Source organism: Rutidosis leptorrhynchoides, chromosome 10, assembly GCF_046630445.1.
Source record: "Rutidosis leptorrhynchoides isolate AG116_Rl617_1_P2 chromosome 10, CSIRO_AGI_Rlap_v1, whole genome shotgun sequence".
Classification (NCBI taxonomy): domain Eukaryota; kingdom Viridiplantae; phylum Streptophyta; class Magnoliopsida; order Asterales; family Asteraceae; genus Rutidosis; species Rutidosis leptorrhynchoides.
The window spans coordinates 19,711,617-19,728,568 of record NC_092342.1 but is presented as its reverse complement, the minus strand read 5'-3'; positions in this window follow the sequence as shown (position 1 = coordinate 19,728,568).

The window sequence follows — 16,952 nt, the reverse complement described above, 5'->3', positions numbered from 1 at the left end:
GCTACTTCAAGACTCGGCACCACCTTGTAATTATTCGGTAAGTGGGTGTAATTTCAATAAAGGTTATTATTTAACAGATGGGATATATCCTGAATGGGCGAGTTTAGTTAAGTCTTTCAAAAGTCCGCCTTCCCCTGAAGCAGCAAAATTTAAGAAGTTTTAAGAAGCTGCCCGAAAAGATATTGAACGAGCTTTTGGAGTGCTTCAAGGTCGGTGGGCAATAATTAAAAACCCTTGGCGACAATTCTATGTTGAAAGTATCCGAAGAATTATGCACATTTATGTTATATTACACAATATGATCACTGAGGATAACGGAAGGGCAATGTGTGAGCTTGAAGAAAATTATGCGCCCGCTCGTCGGCCAAGAAGATCAATCATGGAAAGGGTTCAAGCGCACATTCGTGCTAATAAAGTATTGTGAGATTCGACGATTCATTACCTTCTACGACAAAAGCTCATCGAACACATTTGGAATCTTCCTGCGAATTTTTGTGTTCGACACGTACCACAAGTAGGGTCTTTCGGTACAACCGCTAATGATGACGAAGACGAAGAAAACGAAGACAAGGACGATGAATGTGATGAAGATGATGATTAGTTAAATAGTTTTTAATTAATGCTCACGTTTATGTAATTTTTAATTTATGTTCAACTTTATGTTGTTTTTTTATTTAACGAAAAATGTAACCGTATTTGTGTTTCTTAATAAAAATGTTGTTTAAAAAAGTTATTGTGATAATTTAAAGAATAATTATAATAATAAAAATTAATAAAATTTGAGTAAGTATGTCATGGATGGAAATGGTGTGTTATGGGAGTGTTATAGGAGGAAGTGGTGAGAAAGGATGAGAGAGAAAGCCGATGTGGCGCTGAAAAAATGTTGAGGAAGGTGTCATGAATGGGAATGGTCTAACTAAAATTAATAAGTCGGATTTTAGAGATTCCTTATCCATTGTTGATAAAATCCATCGTAAATTTTTCTGGCAACAAATCATTATGACAAGTAGAATTATCTAGCCCATTAACTACCCATTCTCAATGTTTCCATCATGCACCTTCCGAAGCCAAATAAGCCCATATATCTTTTTGAAACCCACACAATTTCTCATCCAATTTTCAATATCAAATATAAGAAAAACTAACACGTCAACATCAATCCCATAATCCATATTAAACTCATCACAACTAATATATTTACTTTAACCGACAGAAACCTGGGCTAAACATAAGATGACATTTTTTTCCTTAGGTTTATATGTGTGGATATATGTGCTTTTATTTTTATATTGTGATTAGTGTTATCTGCTTATTTTGTTAAGACCAGTTTGTGACAAGGGTCACAAAACAGGTTTGTTTACTTATTTTGGACTCTGTTAGGGCCGCCTCATGAAGTACGAAAGACATGGGATAACTCATAAATACCCGTGTAATATGGGGTATGGGTTTTAAACCCAAATAAGTGTATCTATATGCTCATTTCTCTCATTTTCTCTTGAAAATTCGCAAAACACTCTCGTACCTAATTTCTTCACCCATTTGAAACCCTAGATCCTCAAATCACATTTTTGGAGTTTGATTGTGTAAGAAATCTGTTGCTAGTGATTTCAGTGTGTCAAACAAGGTAAGATTTGTTTAATTTCATGTCCAAATTAGTGTTAAATTGAGGGTTTTAACTTAGGTTTCGTCAAAAGTGATCTTGGGTGTCAAATTGTCCACATTGATGTTGTTTGTGTGAAATACTTGTAGATTTATGTCCCAAAAGGTTTTATAAACAAGTTGTGTTCATTTTGAGGTCAAAATCGAGTCCATGATCAAGATTTGGTGAATTTGGCTCAAAACCCATGAGTTTGCTGCTGCAACTGACGAACACAGTCGACCGTCGAACTATGATAGTCGACCGTTTGTGTTTATAAAGATAGTCGATCGTTGGACTAGAGATAGTCGACCGATTGTCTACCGACAATGTAATATTGGGGAAATTTGTGCTATAGAAATATCGTGTAAAAAAGTTTAGTAATATATTCGTTTAATATTAGTAGTTGAATTTCTTTTAACTGTTGTTTTGCTTTAAAGATGAAATGGGAGTACATCGGATTTAGAAATTTTGGCTAAATTAAAATGAATCGGTGATTGTAATTGGGATGATGAAGATGAAAGTTTATAAAATTAGGGTTATTGTAGGGATGATAAAGATGAAGATTTATAAAATTAGGGTTTATGATTTTACGATGATGAAGATGAGAAAAGAGAAAAAAATTATACTGGTAGTCCATGTAGTTTGATAAATGCACGGTGATGATCCTAAACTTAACGTCGGTTAATTTGTCTAGTTAACTAATTACATGGTGTTATGTTTAGGACCAACACCATGCATTTATCAAACCACATAGACTACCGGTATAATTTTAAAAAGAAAATGACTAATGCCATAATTTAAACCCTAGGGACCAATAGTATAATTAATATTAAGTCTTATATTTATTATCGTCGTACTCCACTTTAAAATATTATAGTAGTTGCTACTTTATGAGGTGGCCTTGAGAGTTCAAAGTATTTTTGCAGGACAATTTGTATATATATTTTGTGGTTAATTTGTGTAATGTTGTGTGTGAGTTTGTCTTTTAAAACAAATTATATAGAAGATTATAGAATTATAGATAGATATACGCTAACTAATTAATTTCATTGCAAATACAAATAAACCTTAATTTTGTCTTTAGATAATATCTAGTACGCAGTACTATTTTTAAAATGAGCTAAAAAAAAACTTTGATCTTGTCTTCAAACGAGTAGTGAAAGTCTCTGTGTTGATGCGTGGAATATTTTTGCTCTATATGTTGAACACTTTTTCAGGAATTTATAATTACAAAAAGTAGATTGGTATTAACCTCAAAAGTAATTAAAAAGTGTAAAATAATATTTTTAAGAGACTAAGATAAATGATTTTGCTCTATTTAAACGATTGATACAAACTTTTTAATAAAATGAAAAAATAAAATATATATATATATATATATATATATATATATATATGAGAAATATTCATTTGAATCTTTAGTTTTGTTTGAGATCTGTATAATCACATGTGATGAACTCGCGTTTTTAATCCTAGTCATTGATTATATTGATCTAAGAGCTGAGATTTATCCCATGAATCTCAAACAAAATTAAGGATGCAAATAATATTAATAAAATAATACCATTATATCTAAACTACTGTTTACAGATTAATGAGCATTAATATAAACTAGTGTTTGGCGGGCGCGCTTTGTCACGCCGTTTTGTAGACATTTTTGGGCAATGTGATGGAGTCATTGTTGGCGAAAGTGTAGGAAAAATTGTAGGGAAAAAGAATGGGACAAAAGTGTTTGTCGTTTTGTTTTTAAAAAGAAAATTAGTTTTAAAAAAAACGGGCCAACGTCCTTATGCAGTCCTTTAGTAAAATTTGTAGGGGAGAATGATAGGGACAATTTAAAAAAAGAATTTTTTTTATTTTTACTGGAGATGAATAGTGCAGTACTCCTTGTGGATACAACTTCCCTCTGCGCAGCGTACAAGTTATTAAAGCGCAAAAAATGTTGCTATCGTTGAATAGTAAGTGAATAGTAGGCAAATATGTTAATTAGTATATAGAGTAATAATAGTAAATAAATAGTAAATAATATCTAGTACTATTTTTAAAAATGAGCTCAAAATATTTATGTGAAGACTAAGGTGTTACAAAGTGATCATATGTATGTTATATTATTATTGTGACGATCGCTCCAAATTCATATGGACGAACACGTCATTCATCGATTTCATTGCGAGGTATTTGACCTCTATATGATACGTTTTGTAAACATTGCATTCTTTTGAAAAGGCACACCATAAATGAATATTTAAATCAAAGGTTTTCGACATCTGATGATTTCTACATATAGACAGTCACCGTAAATAATAGTTTACAATAGTACTTCCGTTGACAATGCAGTCAAAATAAGATACATGGTGATGATTTGGTGAATGCAACATTTCCTTGAAAAATATGTCATGTACGACTCCATGCACATAGCTTGTCTAACATATAAGCAAACAGCGGAAGACTTCTAGGAAACCTGAGAATAAACATGCTAACAAGTGTCAACACAAAGATTGGTGAGTTCATAGTTTTAGTGTTTCGCATAATCTGTATATAAAAGTGGATCACAAGATTTCAGTTGTTTCATCCAGAAACGTTTATCAAAAGTTTGTCAATAGATTCTACGTAACAGAGCACCCTGGTAACGTTATAATGATAAATACCCCATTCGTTTTAATACACGCAAACCAACGTGTTCTAAACTCAAATAACACACGTCCGTTAAAAGGCTAGCGCTCTAGCTCGAACGGGGATGTCAAGCCCTATGGATCCATATACTGTTATTCGCGCCCACCAGTCCATATCCTATGTACTGGCAGCTACTAGTTACCAAAGCTAAGGGATTTTCGGTTCAAACTCAGTGTAGAATTAAGTATGTACTTGTATCTATTGTGTTTAAAATAAATTGCATGTATTCTCAGCCCAAAAATATATATTGCAAAAGCAATTAAAAAGGGAGCAAATGAAACTCACCTTAGCAGCATATAAAGTTGTTCACCAAAATGTGACCGAAACTCGGATTACCAATTAATCGTAGATCTCAACCTAGAGAACATATGTTGGTCAATAAATGTCTATTAAGCTAGGTCAGGTCATAGTGTATCACAATCCTAATGCTCGAGATCGACATATAATAGTTATCCAAAGTCGTTTCAAAAAGTCAATTTTGACAATAGTTCAACAAAACGAGACGTGCCTTATATAAGGATTCATTTACTTGGTTGGTAATATTTAAAAGTTCACTTTATCAGTCTCGTAAACAAGTTGTTTAAATCTTAATTGCAGATTCAAAAGCAATTTCAATTAACGTCAATCATAATTCAGTTGATCATATCTTTTAATCCGTTCATCGAAACAATTCGATATCTAAATGAAAAGTTATTAATTTTTCGCCAGCTTTCCAAAAACATGTATATCATATACATTTTATCAGTAATATATGTATTTAATTAGTGATTCATTATAAACTGTTTAACGACGAAATTTAGCATACAAGCATATATATATACTCGAGCACTAGACATGGATACACAATTAATATATAAAAGATAAGATATGAATGCTTACGTATCAGTATTGAGATTCAATATTGTAGAAAAGTACGTAGACGTAACGGAGATGATAAACACTAGGTATGATTCACAAATATACCCCCGAACATTACCCATAACCTCCTTGGCAATAACCCATAATTTCCTTAGCTCTATCTCGCTTGAAAACCATTTTGAAAGTGACACGCTCATAACCTCGTCGTAGTATTTTATGTATAATACTAATTAATAATATTAATAATAATAAGATTAATAATAATATTAATCTTAATAATAATAATAATAATAATAATAATAATAATAATAATAATAATAATAATAATAATAATAATAATAATAATAATAATAATAATAATAATAATAAATAAAATAAATACGGAGTAATGATTGAGGAAATAAACTGAACGAAATCGAGTTTTTATAGTATGTGGCCTGCTACAGTACCCCATGCGATCGCATGAGTTTTCAGTGTTTTTGCCATGCGATCGCATGGCCGCCTTATCCGTTTTTGTTTGCTAGTTCGTCGACATCAAATAGTGTTTTTACTGTAGCAAATAGTGTTTACTGTAGCAAATAGTGTTTACTGTAGCAAATAGTGTTTACTGTAGCAAATAGTGTTTGCTGTAGCAAATAGTGTTTACTGTAGCAAAGTCATTTTACTGTAGCAAATAGTGTTTTACTGTAGGAAAGTCGTTTTTACTTGTACATATATATATATATATATATATATATATATATATATATATATATATATATATATACATACATATAATTGTTCATGAATCGTCGAGAGCAGTCAAATGTAATGAAACAGTTCTAAAATTTTGAGATTCAACTTCATAGACTTTGCTTATCGTGTCGGAAACGTTAAATCATTTAAAGATAAAGTTCAAATTTGGTAAAAAATTTCCGGGTTGTCACAGTACCTACCCGTTAAAGAAATTTCGTCCCGAAATTTGAGTGAGGTCGTCATGGCTGACAATAAAAATATTTTCATGACAGATATGAGTTGATAAATAGAATTTTATCACCGTTGAATTATATGGATAAAACAATCCGATTTCTCGAAGTGTATGAGAGAAGTTATCGTAAAAGAGTGAAATGAAAGAATAGAGATTCGTCTTAACTTTTGACGTAGTTACGATTGATTTTCGGAATTTAAGGAATAGAAAATCTTCATAATCTAAATAAAATTTGATTCTTCGGAATTTGCGGAAATTAGGATTTTCTTTGATTAAATGCGTAATCTGCGTCGATTGCTATGTCTGATATTTCGCTATAAATTGACCTCTTCCGTTTCATTTATTTTCACCACTCCTATAATCTTCTTTCTTATTTCATACATCCCAATAGATTGTGAAAATGCTTAAACCAGTTCTGATTCTTGATATTTTCCTGGCTATCGTATCCTTCATTCTTCTTTTTCATCTGCCACCAGAGGAAGTTATTTTCTTCTACTATTACCTTGGGGTTATAGTGTTTTTCATTCTCCCGTGTCTTTATATTGCTATACGCATTGATATACACGGTTTGTAATTTCGGGGTTGTTATCGGGCTTTATATTCTCCATTATATTTCGGAGCTTCATGCTTTCGTTTTCTCTTCCCGACCTTAAGTCAAGCGGATAATGGTCTAGAATTCGTAGGTATGAAGTTTCAGATGAACATAACTAATGTTCTAAGAAAGAAATGGTAATATTACAATCTGACTTGTCAAATTACCAGAATACCTCGAAAAAGACCGAATCATCAAGAAATATATTTTCTTGATATATTTAGAGATTATATAGAATGAAAGAGTTATGTAACATGGTTCATGATGAGGGTGGGATCTGTGAACCTTTATCACGTTCCATTAGAAACTCAGCATGACTTACTGTAATATAATCACGTTGATCAAGTGTCATTATATTATACTAATTCATGCTTCAGTTCCCAACACTACTTCAAAACATTAATTTTTTTTTCGAATTTTTTAGATGTTAGAAACTCAAATAGTTTCTTTTATGTTATAACACAGATAGCGCAAAGAGATGAATGATTTCAAATAAGAATGGTTATGAAAATATCTTCAGAAATATCAAGGATATTTATAATGAAAGATATGATGAAATCTTAGAATATTTAAGATAATGATGATGATGAAGAATATTGTCCGCAAAGGTTTTAGAGTAAAGAGCAAGGTATTTACTAAGGATTTCATCAGACATTGAATCATTTGGATTCTTTGAAGGCAGGTTCAGTCTTTGTGATTTATCCACAGCCTCCTTCATACTTTGCTCAATCCATTTTCCAGTTTCAAACCTTCTCTTTTTCCCAGCTTTACCACCATACTATTCTTTATCATTAAACTTTTGACTGTTAAGGTCGTTTACATTTTTTGCTGCTTCATCAGCATTGTTCCAATTTCAGAGAACTAGTTCATAGTTTGGGATGTTTTTCAGAAACTTCACATTCGAAGTATGTAAATCTAGAAGATAGACATTATATGTATATATATAACTGTTGACGTAGAATTGCTGCGATATTCGAAATACTGATTGCTAATTCCCGGTAGTTGATATGGCAATTATTGTTACAAGATGTGGATGAGTACATGATAGGGTTTCAATGAATATTATGATTTTTCGGAAGGTCAAAGATCAATGGAGTTGTTGGTAAATTTACTGCTAATGTGGTGGAACATGAAAGGTTTCCCAGTAACAAGAATGTATATATCAAAGTCACAATAAGGCTAATATGAAAAGTCAAAGTTGGTTGGAAGTGTGATAAAACTGGATACTTTGAAAAGGATTGCAAGATTATTTTCGGTAAAAACAACGCTAAAGGATCTTGCACAGTTTTGAAGTCAAGATATAGCTTTGAAAGATGTCGAGATCTAAGAATGATGTCACCGGTTCAGAGTTATGACTTGAATTCTGATCCGTCAATATGTAATCGAATTTGTATGAAAACGATTGTATATCGTTGTGAGCATTGTTAATAATTTTTGAATCAAAGTTGAAGAATGTACAGTATAACATATTGTAACGACCCGGAAATTTCCGACCAAATTTAAACCCTAATCTTTATATGTTTCCGACACGATAAGCAAAATCTATAATGTTGAGTCTAGAAAGTTTGAAATCTATAATCAGATAATCAGTTACCCTTTGATCATGCTCGACGATTCACGAACATTGTGTGTAAATAAAGATATAAATATATATATGAATACTATACATAAGCAATATTATATATAATGTAATCTATATATATATAAAAATGTATAAATGATAAATATTTAATATATGTTATCATAATATATTAATAATTAAAGTTAGTTATAAGTTTGAATATAATGGATATATATCATTACTGTTATCATTGGTAATATTGATATCATTAATATTATTATATTTAATATATATATATATATATATATATATATATATATATATATATATATATATATAAATTTGATATGTGTAATTGATTATAATAGTATTATTAATATTATTATTATCATTAATAATATTAATATTATTATAATTAATAGGATTATTATTATTATCATTGTTACTATTAATTATCACTATCCTTTTTAATAATATTAGCTATTCATTATCATTAATAATATTATTATTACTAGCATTTTTTATAATTTATTATTATTATTATTATTATTATTATTATTATTATTATTATCATTATTATTATTATTATTATTACTATTATTAATACTAATATATTATTATATTTAATATAATTAATAATCTATATTTACTGTATTAAATATAAAAGATATAGAAATAGGGAAAAACAGATTCAGTACGCGTATTTAATTCTTCTGTTTCTATTTACCCGTGGATTTCTGTCGGGATAATTCAAGATACAAACAAATCGTGTTACAATAACAATCGTGTATATGGCACGTTATATACTTCTTGATGTTGTTAGAAGAATCAAACTCATTTAACAGATACGAGAAAACCGTTTCCCCCTGTTCATATATTCATCTTCCTAAAATTCGAAATTTGAAACACTTTTAAGAATCTATGAATCCAGTTAGGATAGAAATCTTCCAAGTAATGTATCTGGAAAGTTTCGATCCTTAATTTTTCATATTCATCAGGAATTTTCGAAGTCAAATCTAATTTTTAAAAAGTCAAACGATGTGTTTATGGTGAAATTCGAACTTGTTTAGGTGTTTTGAGTTAAATTGTTGATGCAGATAGTTTATAGGGATGATTTAACATCTCTTTCATGTTATAAGTCTTATCTAAAACGCTCTTGAATTCAAAAATCAAATGTTGTGTTCATCAAACTTTTACGAGTACCAGTTACCTGTTTATTGTTAATTTTTTTTTATATTTTCCTTTGTTAATCTAAAGTCACAAGTTTTAAATCGTGACTGTTTCATTTGAAAATTCTTAAAAACAAATAAATTACCTAGTTACTAGAATGGGAGATATTTCTGGGATTGGTTCAGTGTCGATGGTTAGGAAGAAGAAGGGAAACAGGAAACTTAAATAAATACAAATGCATTCTGATAATCACAGAAATGTTAATACGGAGTAATGGTTAGAGAGTGTTGACGGGTATCGAGAGGTCGCGGGTTCAATCCCCGCTATGGGCGGTTTCTTTTTAAAGCATTTATTAAGGTAGTTTCTAAATTCTATTATTATTATTATTATTATTATTATTATTATTATTATTATTATTATTATTATTATTATTATTATTATTATTATTATTATTACTATTATTATTATTATTATTATTATTATTATTGTTAATTATTAATTATTATTAATTATAATTATTATTGTTACTATTAATTATTATTATTATTATTACTAAGTATTGTAATTATTACTATTATCATTATAATTAATAATATTAACCATTATTATTATGATTAATATTATTATCATTATTATTATTATTATAAGTGTTATTAATATATTTATTATTGTTAAAGTTTATCATTTAAGTATTATATTTATTATTATTAATATATGTATTATTATTAAGATTATCATTTATGTAGGTATCATTAACAGTATTGTTATTATTAAAAATTTATATAATTATTACTAAAAGTATCATTATTTTAATTTATCTTAGTTTTCATAAAAACTATTTTTAATATTATCATTATTATTATTAGTAGTATTAAAATTTTTATTCTTATCATTATACTTATTCTAGTATTATTATAACTATTATTTTGTAAACAAAATATTATTTATAGAAAAAGATATATAATACAAAACTTAACTATATTAATATTGTTATAGACAAAATAACATATATAAATTATTAATATATAAATTTCACCACTAATAATAATAAATTTTTTTTTTCGATTTCCATTACATGTATTAATATACATAATTGGATATAGGTTCGTGAATCCGAGGCCAATCCTACAATTGTTCAATGATGTTATATATATTTTTACTACAAAATACAGTGTGGTGAGTATATAGTCCCTTTTAAACTCTAAATATTTTGGGATGAGAATACATGCATTTTATGATTTACGTTATGGACACAAGTGATCAAAAATAAATTCTATGTTGAGTTGTACCATGGCATATTTCTTTATACTTGGTAGCTAATATTTACAAGAGGAATGTAAACGCGAATCCTGTTGATAGATCTATCGGGCCTGACAACCCCAACCGGGCTGGACAACCAGTTTTCAACGGTTGCACAGTACTTCGATTCTGTATACTACACTTGGTACGGTGTAGCGATTATTTAAGAATATGTTGCGATAATTTAAATGTTAAGTATGGTTACCAAGTGCTCAACTACTTTTTCATACACTTGAGAGTGTACTATGTTTAAATATATGAAATCTTGTGGTCCATAGTTATAACGCTGCTAGCATCAAACCTATATATCTCACCAACTTTATGTTGACGTTTTAAATCATGTTATTCTCAGGTATGAAAGAAACCTTCCGCTGTGCATTAGCTCATATTAAGGATATTACTTGGAGTCGATCATCGCAATGGAACCAAATGTTGATGACTTTGTCCAGGTGGATAAGGACGGGTCTTCACACATATTAATTGTGAACTTATATATATTTCCCGAGTATTACCTACCCGTTAAAGATTTCACAATTAATACTTTGTACAAAAGAATTTTTATTACCGTTTTTATGAAAATATATGTATGTATATTTTCTTCAGATGTAATACAGATTTAATGAGTTAATATCATATTAAGCTCATTTGATTTTCGGCTTGAATTAGAAATGAATAATCTCTAAAATATTAAAGATTACATAATCTTTACGGAGTATTTCGCTAATGAAATCAATACTTCATTATTTATTCTTATTGATATTCCTTGGTGAAGGGTGTTGATATTCGTGGAATTCTTGCAAACTTCGCAAGGTGCAAATGATGTTTTCTAGAAAGTTTAGAGTGCATCGAAGATGAAAGTGTAAAATCAACCATATTATTGAATAATACACTTGGTTTATTATGAAACGGAGTTCTTTGGATTGAAACAGAGATTGTAGTTAACGAAGGATGTACATCATAGCATATTAGTAATATGAATTTAATCGAGTAGTATTTACCCTTTTTCAATTCATACTTAATAGCTTAGTACGAAAAGATTTATGATGGTTTTAAAATATATATAAGATATACATATAAATTCTTCAGAGGGAATGAGTTAATATTTCATAACTCGTTGATACAAATATACGCATTGTTGACTTGTAATAATATCCACTGTGCTTTCTTGAACTGGCGGAGCTTGTGATGTTAGAGGTGCTGATGATTCTAGTGATGTTGACAGCACTAACTGTGCTGGTGAGGCTAAGGGTACTATTGATGCTGTTGGTAAAACAAGTCTAGCTTGTACCTTACGCATCATTCTTGTCAGGGTTTCTATTCTTCCTTCTATTTATCTGATTTACGGTTAGAACTGGGATAAATAATCTCTAAGATTTTAGAGATTACATAATCACCGTAGAATATTTCTTCGATGAAGTTATGAATCAGTACTTCATCATTTATTGTTGTTGGCACTCCTTGGTATCTACGGTGCGTATGATGTTGATACAGTTTTTAGATGTGATATTGAGGTGTGGGATGCGGATGTGGTTGTTGGTGGTGGTAATGGTACTGTTGTTGTTGATGATGGTGGTACTGGTTATGCTGCTGGTGCTGCTGCTGGTGTTTGTAACCTTCGCACCATATTCTCCAAAGCCGCTACCCGAGCGCGAAGCTCATTGACTTCTTCTATTATACCGGGATGATCGGTGGTTCAGACGAGCGGACGAATAAGATTTAGAATGTGAGATAGTATATAATCATGACTAGATACTCTGGAAATGAGAGAGAAAATGGTATTACGAACAGGTTCGCCGGTAAGTGCTTCAGGTTCTTCGCCAAGAGGGCAATGTGGTGGATGGAAGGGATCGCCTTCTTCTTGTCTCCAATGACTAAGTAAGCTACGAAACCATCCCCAATTCATCCAGAATAGATGATGGCTAATTGGTTGATTCATTCCGGTTACACTGTCTTCGGAGTTCAGGTGAATATCCATATCGGAATAGCTGTCGGAATTTAAGGAATTTGAACTAGATACGTGATCCATCTTGTATAATCAGGGAATTGATTTTTGATATAAGATAGATTATAGAATTTAGATTGGTACTCCTCAATACATAATTTACATATGTATATATATAATACCAAAATCCCGTAAATTACGGAGAAATTTTCGGAAGATGTCAGGAAAAGTTTACAGTAACAGATATGCTAAGATATGAATTTTGTCGGTACACTATCTATGCAGTAAATGCAATAAGACGTGTCTAGACTTAGGAATGATAAGCAAGTAATTTCCGACGATAAATGGTAAGCAAAACTTGGTAAAAACATATACGGTCATAGTCCAGACTCACTAATGCATCATAACAATAACCAGTTAGACAGACTCATGCAAGACCTGGTTCGCTAGGACCAACGCTCTGATACCAACTGTGACGATAGCTCCAAATCCATATGGACGAACACGTCATTCATCGATTTCATTGCGAGGTATTTGACCTCTATATGATACATTTTGTAAACATTGCATTCTTTTGAAAAGACACACCATAAATGAATATTTAAATCAAAGGTTTTCGACATCTGATGATTTCTACATATAGACAATTACCGTAAATAATAGTTTACAATAGTACTTCTGTTGACAATGCAGTCAAAATAAGATACATGGTGATGATTTGGTGAATGCAACGTTTCCTTGAAAAATATGTCATGTACGACTCCATGCACATAGCTTGTCTAACATATAAGCAAACAGCGGAAGACTTCTAGGAAACCTGAGAATAAACATGCTAACAAGTGTCAATACAAAGGTTGGTGAGTTCATAGTTTTAGTGTTTCGCATAATCTGTATATAAAAGTGGATCACAAGATTTCAGTTGTTTCATCCAGAAACGTTTATCAAAAGTTTGTCAATAGATTCTACGTAACAGAGCACCCTGGTAACTAAGCTTTAACGTTATAATGATAAATACCCCATTCATTTTAATACACGCAAACCAACGTGTCCTAAACTCAAATAACACACGTCCGTTAAAAGGCTAGCGCTCTAGCTCGAACGGGGATGTCAAGCCCTATGGATCCATATACTATTATTCGCGCCCACCAGTCCATATCCTATGTACTGGCAGCTACTAGTTACCAAAGCTAAGGGATTTTCGGTTCAAACTCAGTGTAGAATTAAGTATGTACTTGTATCCATTGTGTTTAAAATAAATTGCATGTATTCTCAGCCCAAAAATATATTGCAAAAGCAATTAAAAAGGGAGCAAATGAAACTCACCTTAGCAGCATATAAAGTTGTTCACCAAAATGTGACCGACACTCGGATTACTAATTAATTGTAGATCTCAACCTAGAGAACATATGTTGGTCAATAAATGTCTATTAAGCTAGGTCAGGTCATAGTGTATCACAATCCTAATACTCGAGATCGACATATAATATTTATCCAAAGTCGTTTCAAAATTCAATTTTGACAATAGTTCAACAAAACGAGACGTGCCTTATATAAGGATTCATTTACTCAGTTGGTAATATTTAAAAGTTCACTTTATTAGTCTCGTAAACAAGTTGTTTAAATCTTAATTGCAGATTCAAAAGCAATTTCAATTAACGTCAATCATAATTCAGTTGATCATATCTTTTAATCCGTTCATCGAAACTATTCGATATCTAAATGAAAAGTTATTGATTTTTCGCCAGCTTTCCAAAAACATGTATATCATATACATTTTATCAGTAATATATGTATTTAATTAGTGATTCATTATAAACTGTTTAACGACGAAATTTAGCATACAAGCATATATAAATATATATACTCGAGCACTAGACATGGATACACAATTAATATATAAAAGATAAGATATGAATGCTTACGTATCAGTATTGAGATTCAATATTGTAGAAAAGTACGTAGACGTAACGGAGATGATAAACACTAGGTATGATTCACAAATATACCCCCGAACATTACCCATAACCTCCTTGGTAGTAACCCATAATTTCCTTAGCTCTATCTCGCTTGAAAACCATTTTGAAAGTGACACGCTCATAACCTCGTCGTAGTATTTTATGTATAATACTAATTAATAATATTAATAATAATAAGATTAATAATAATATTAATCTTAATAATAATAATAATAATAATAATAATAATAATAATAATAATAATAATAATAATAATAATAAATAAAATAAATAAATACGGAGTAATGATTGAGGAAATAAACTGAACGAAATCGAGTTTTTATAGTATGTGGCATACTACAGTACCCCATGCGATCGCATGAGTTTTCAGTGTTTTTGCCATGCGATCGCATGGCCGCCTTATCCGTTTTTGTTTGCTAGTTCGTCGACATCAAATAATGTTTTATTGTAGCATATAGTGTTTACTGTAGCAAATAGTGTTAATGTAGCAAATAGTGTACTGTAGCAAATAGTGTTTACTGTAGCAAATAGTGTTTACTGCAGCAAATAGTGTTTTACTGTAGCAAAGTCATTTTACTGTAACAAATAGTGTTTTACTGTAGGAAAGTCATTTTTACTTGTACATATATATATATATATATATATATATATATATATATATATATATATATATATATATATATATATATATATATATATATATATACATACATATAATTGTTCATGAATCGTCGAGAGCAGTCAAATGTAATGAAACAGTTCTAAAATTTTGAGATTCAACTTCATAGACTTTGCTTTTCGTGTCGGAAACGTTAAATCATATAAAGATAAAGTTCAAATTTGGTCAAAAATTTCCGGGTTGTCACAATTATATTATATTTTATACCTATATACTAAAAGCCACCGGAAATCTTGTCGTTTCAGTTGTTTTGGATTGTCGTTTTGAGTTTGCGTTCACACTACAAGCGATCCTTCAACTTCGGCAAAATTTAAACAATGGCCTCTCAAGTTTACATTTTTCCAGGGGTAAAAAGTATAAATACATATAAATATTTCTATTAAAATAAAAGAAACTAATTCCACCCGAATTTATAACGGGCCCTATCTTCTCGCTCGGTGCGAGTTAAATTTTTCCGAGACCACCGTTCAACTCGAAAAAATCTTACGAACCCAACGGGACTAACTATACGCGAAACGGACACTTCTCAAAAAACGCTAAACACCTCGGGCTATTTTCAATACATATACATACACTTATAATAAACAACTCAAACTACCTATATCATATCGATGATTATGTTTCCATTTTTTACACAATCTTCCTGACGTTAAAAACGCATATGCCATTAGGTATACTAGGTACTAACTACGTGTATCCAAAAACACCTGTAGCAAAGCGTTTTTATTTTCGTCAATACATAACGCTACGTTAAATATGATTATGTAACCCGAAAGGCACCGCGGCATCGCGCGGGCCACATTTCTAGTTAATATCTATTTGAGGTGATTTTTAAGTTTCACCAAAGTGTTTTTTTTACAAGCGAGGAAACCCTCCTATGAACAAGCACATTGGCTCCCCCATAGAAGATAAAACTTTGGATAATCAAGCCCTCCGAGTGTGAGTTCTGGTACCAGGAGTTTCACCAAAGTGTGATAGCCTATATAATTGATAATTTTATTACTAAAGATAAAATGGAAATATAATTAGCATTTTTAATAAAAACTAGTCCGGACCAGCCTGCGCGTTGCGGCGGGAGCTTTCAGGCTGCGGATTCATATATAACGTAGTGTTGTGTATTTACAGAGGGGACCACGGCTCATTGTTAAGCACCGTTTTAGATGTCATTGTGTTAAGCGTTTTTTAAAAAGTATCCGTTTCAAACATAGTTAGCTTTGTTTTGTTCAATAAATTTTTCGAGTGTAACGGTGCTGCTGGGAAAATTAAACTCACAGCGAATAGAAAGATACGGGCTGTCGTTGTGTTTAGCGTTTTTTAAAAAGTGTCAGTTTCGCATATAGCTAGTCCCGTTGGGTTCGTAAGATTTTTTCGAGTTGAATGGTGGTCTCGGAAAAATTTAACTCGCACCGAGCGAGAAGATAGGGCCCGTTATAAATCTGGGTGGGATTAGTTTTTTTTATTTTAATAAAATTATATATTTACACTTTTTACCCCTGAAAAAGTGTAAACTTGAGAGGCCCTTCTGTAAATATAGCCGAAGTTGAGGGACCGTGTAACACCCCGTTTTTCCCCGTATATGATATTTAGGTATTTTAT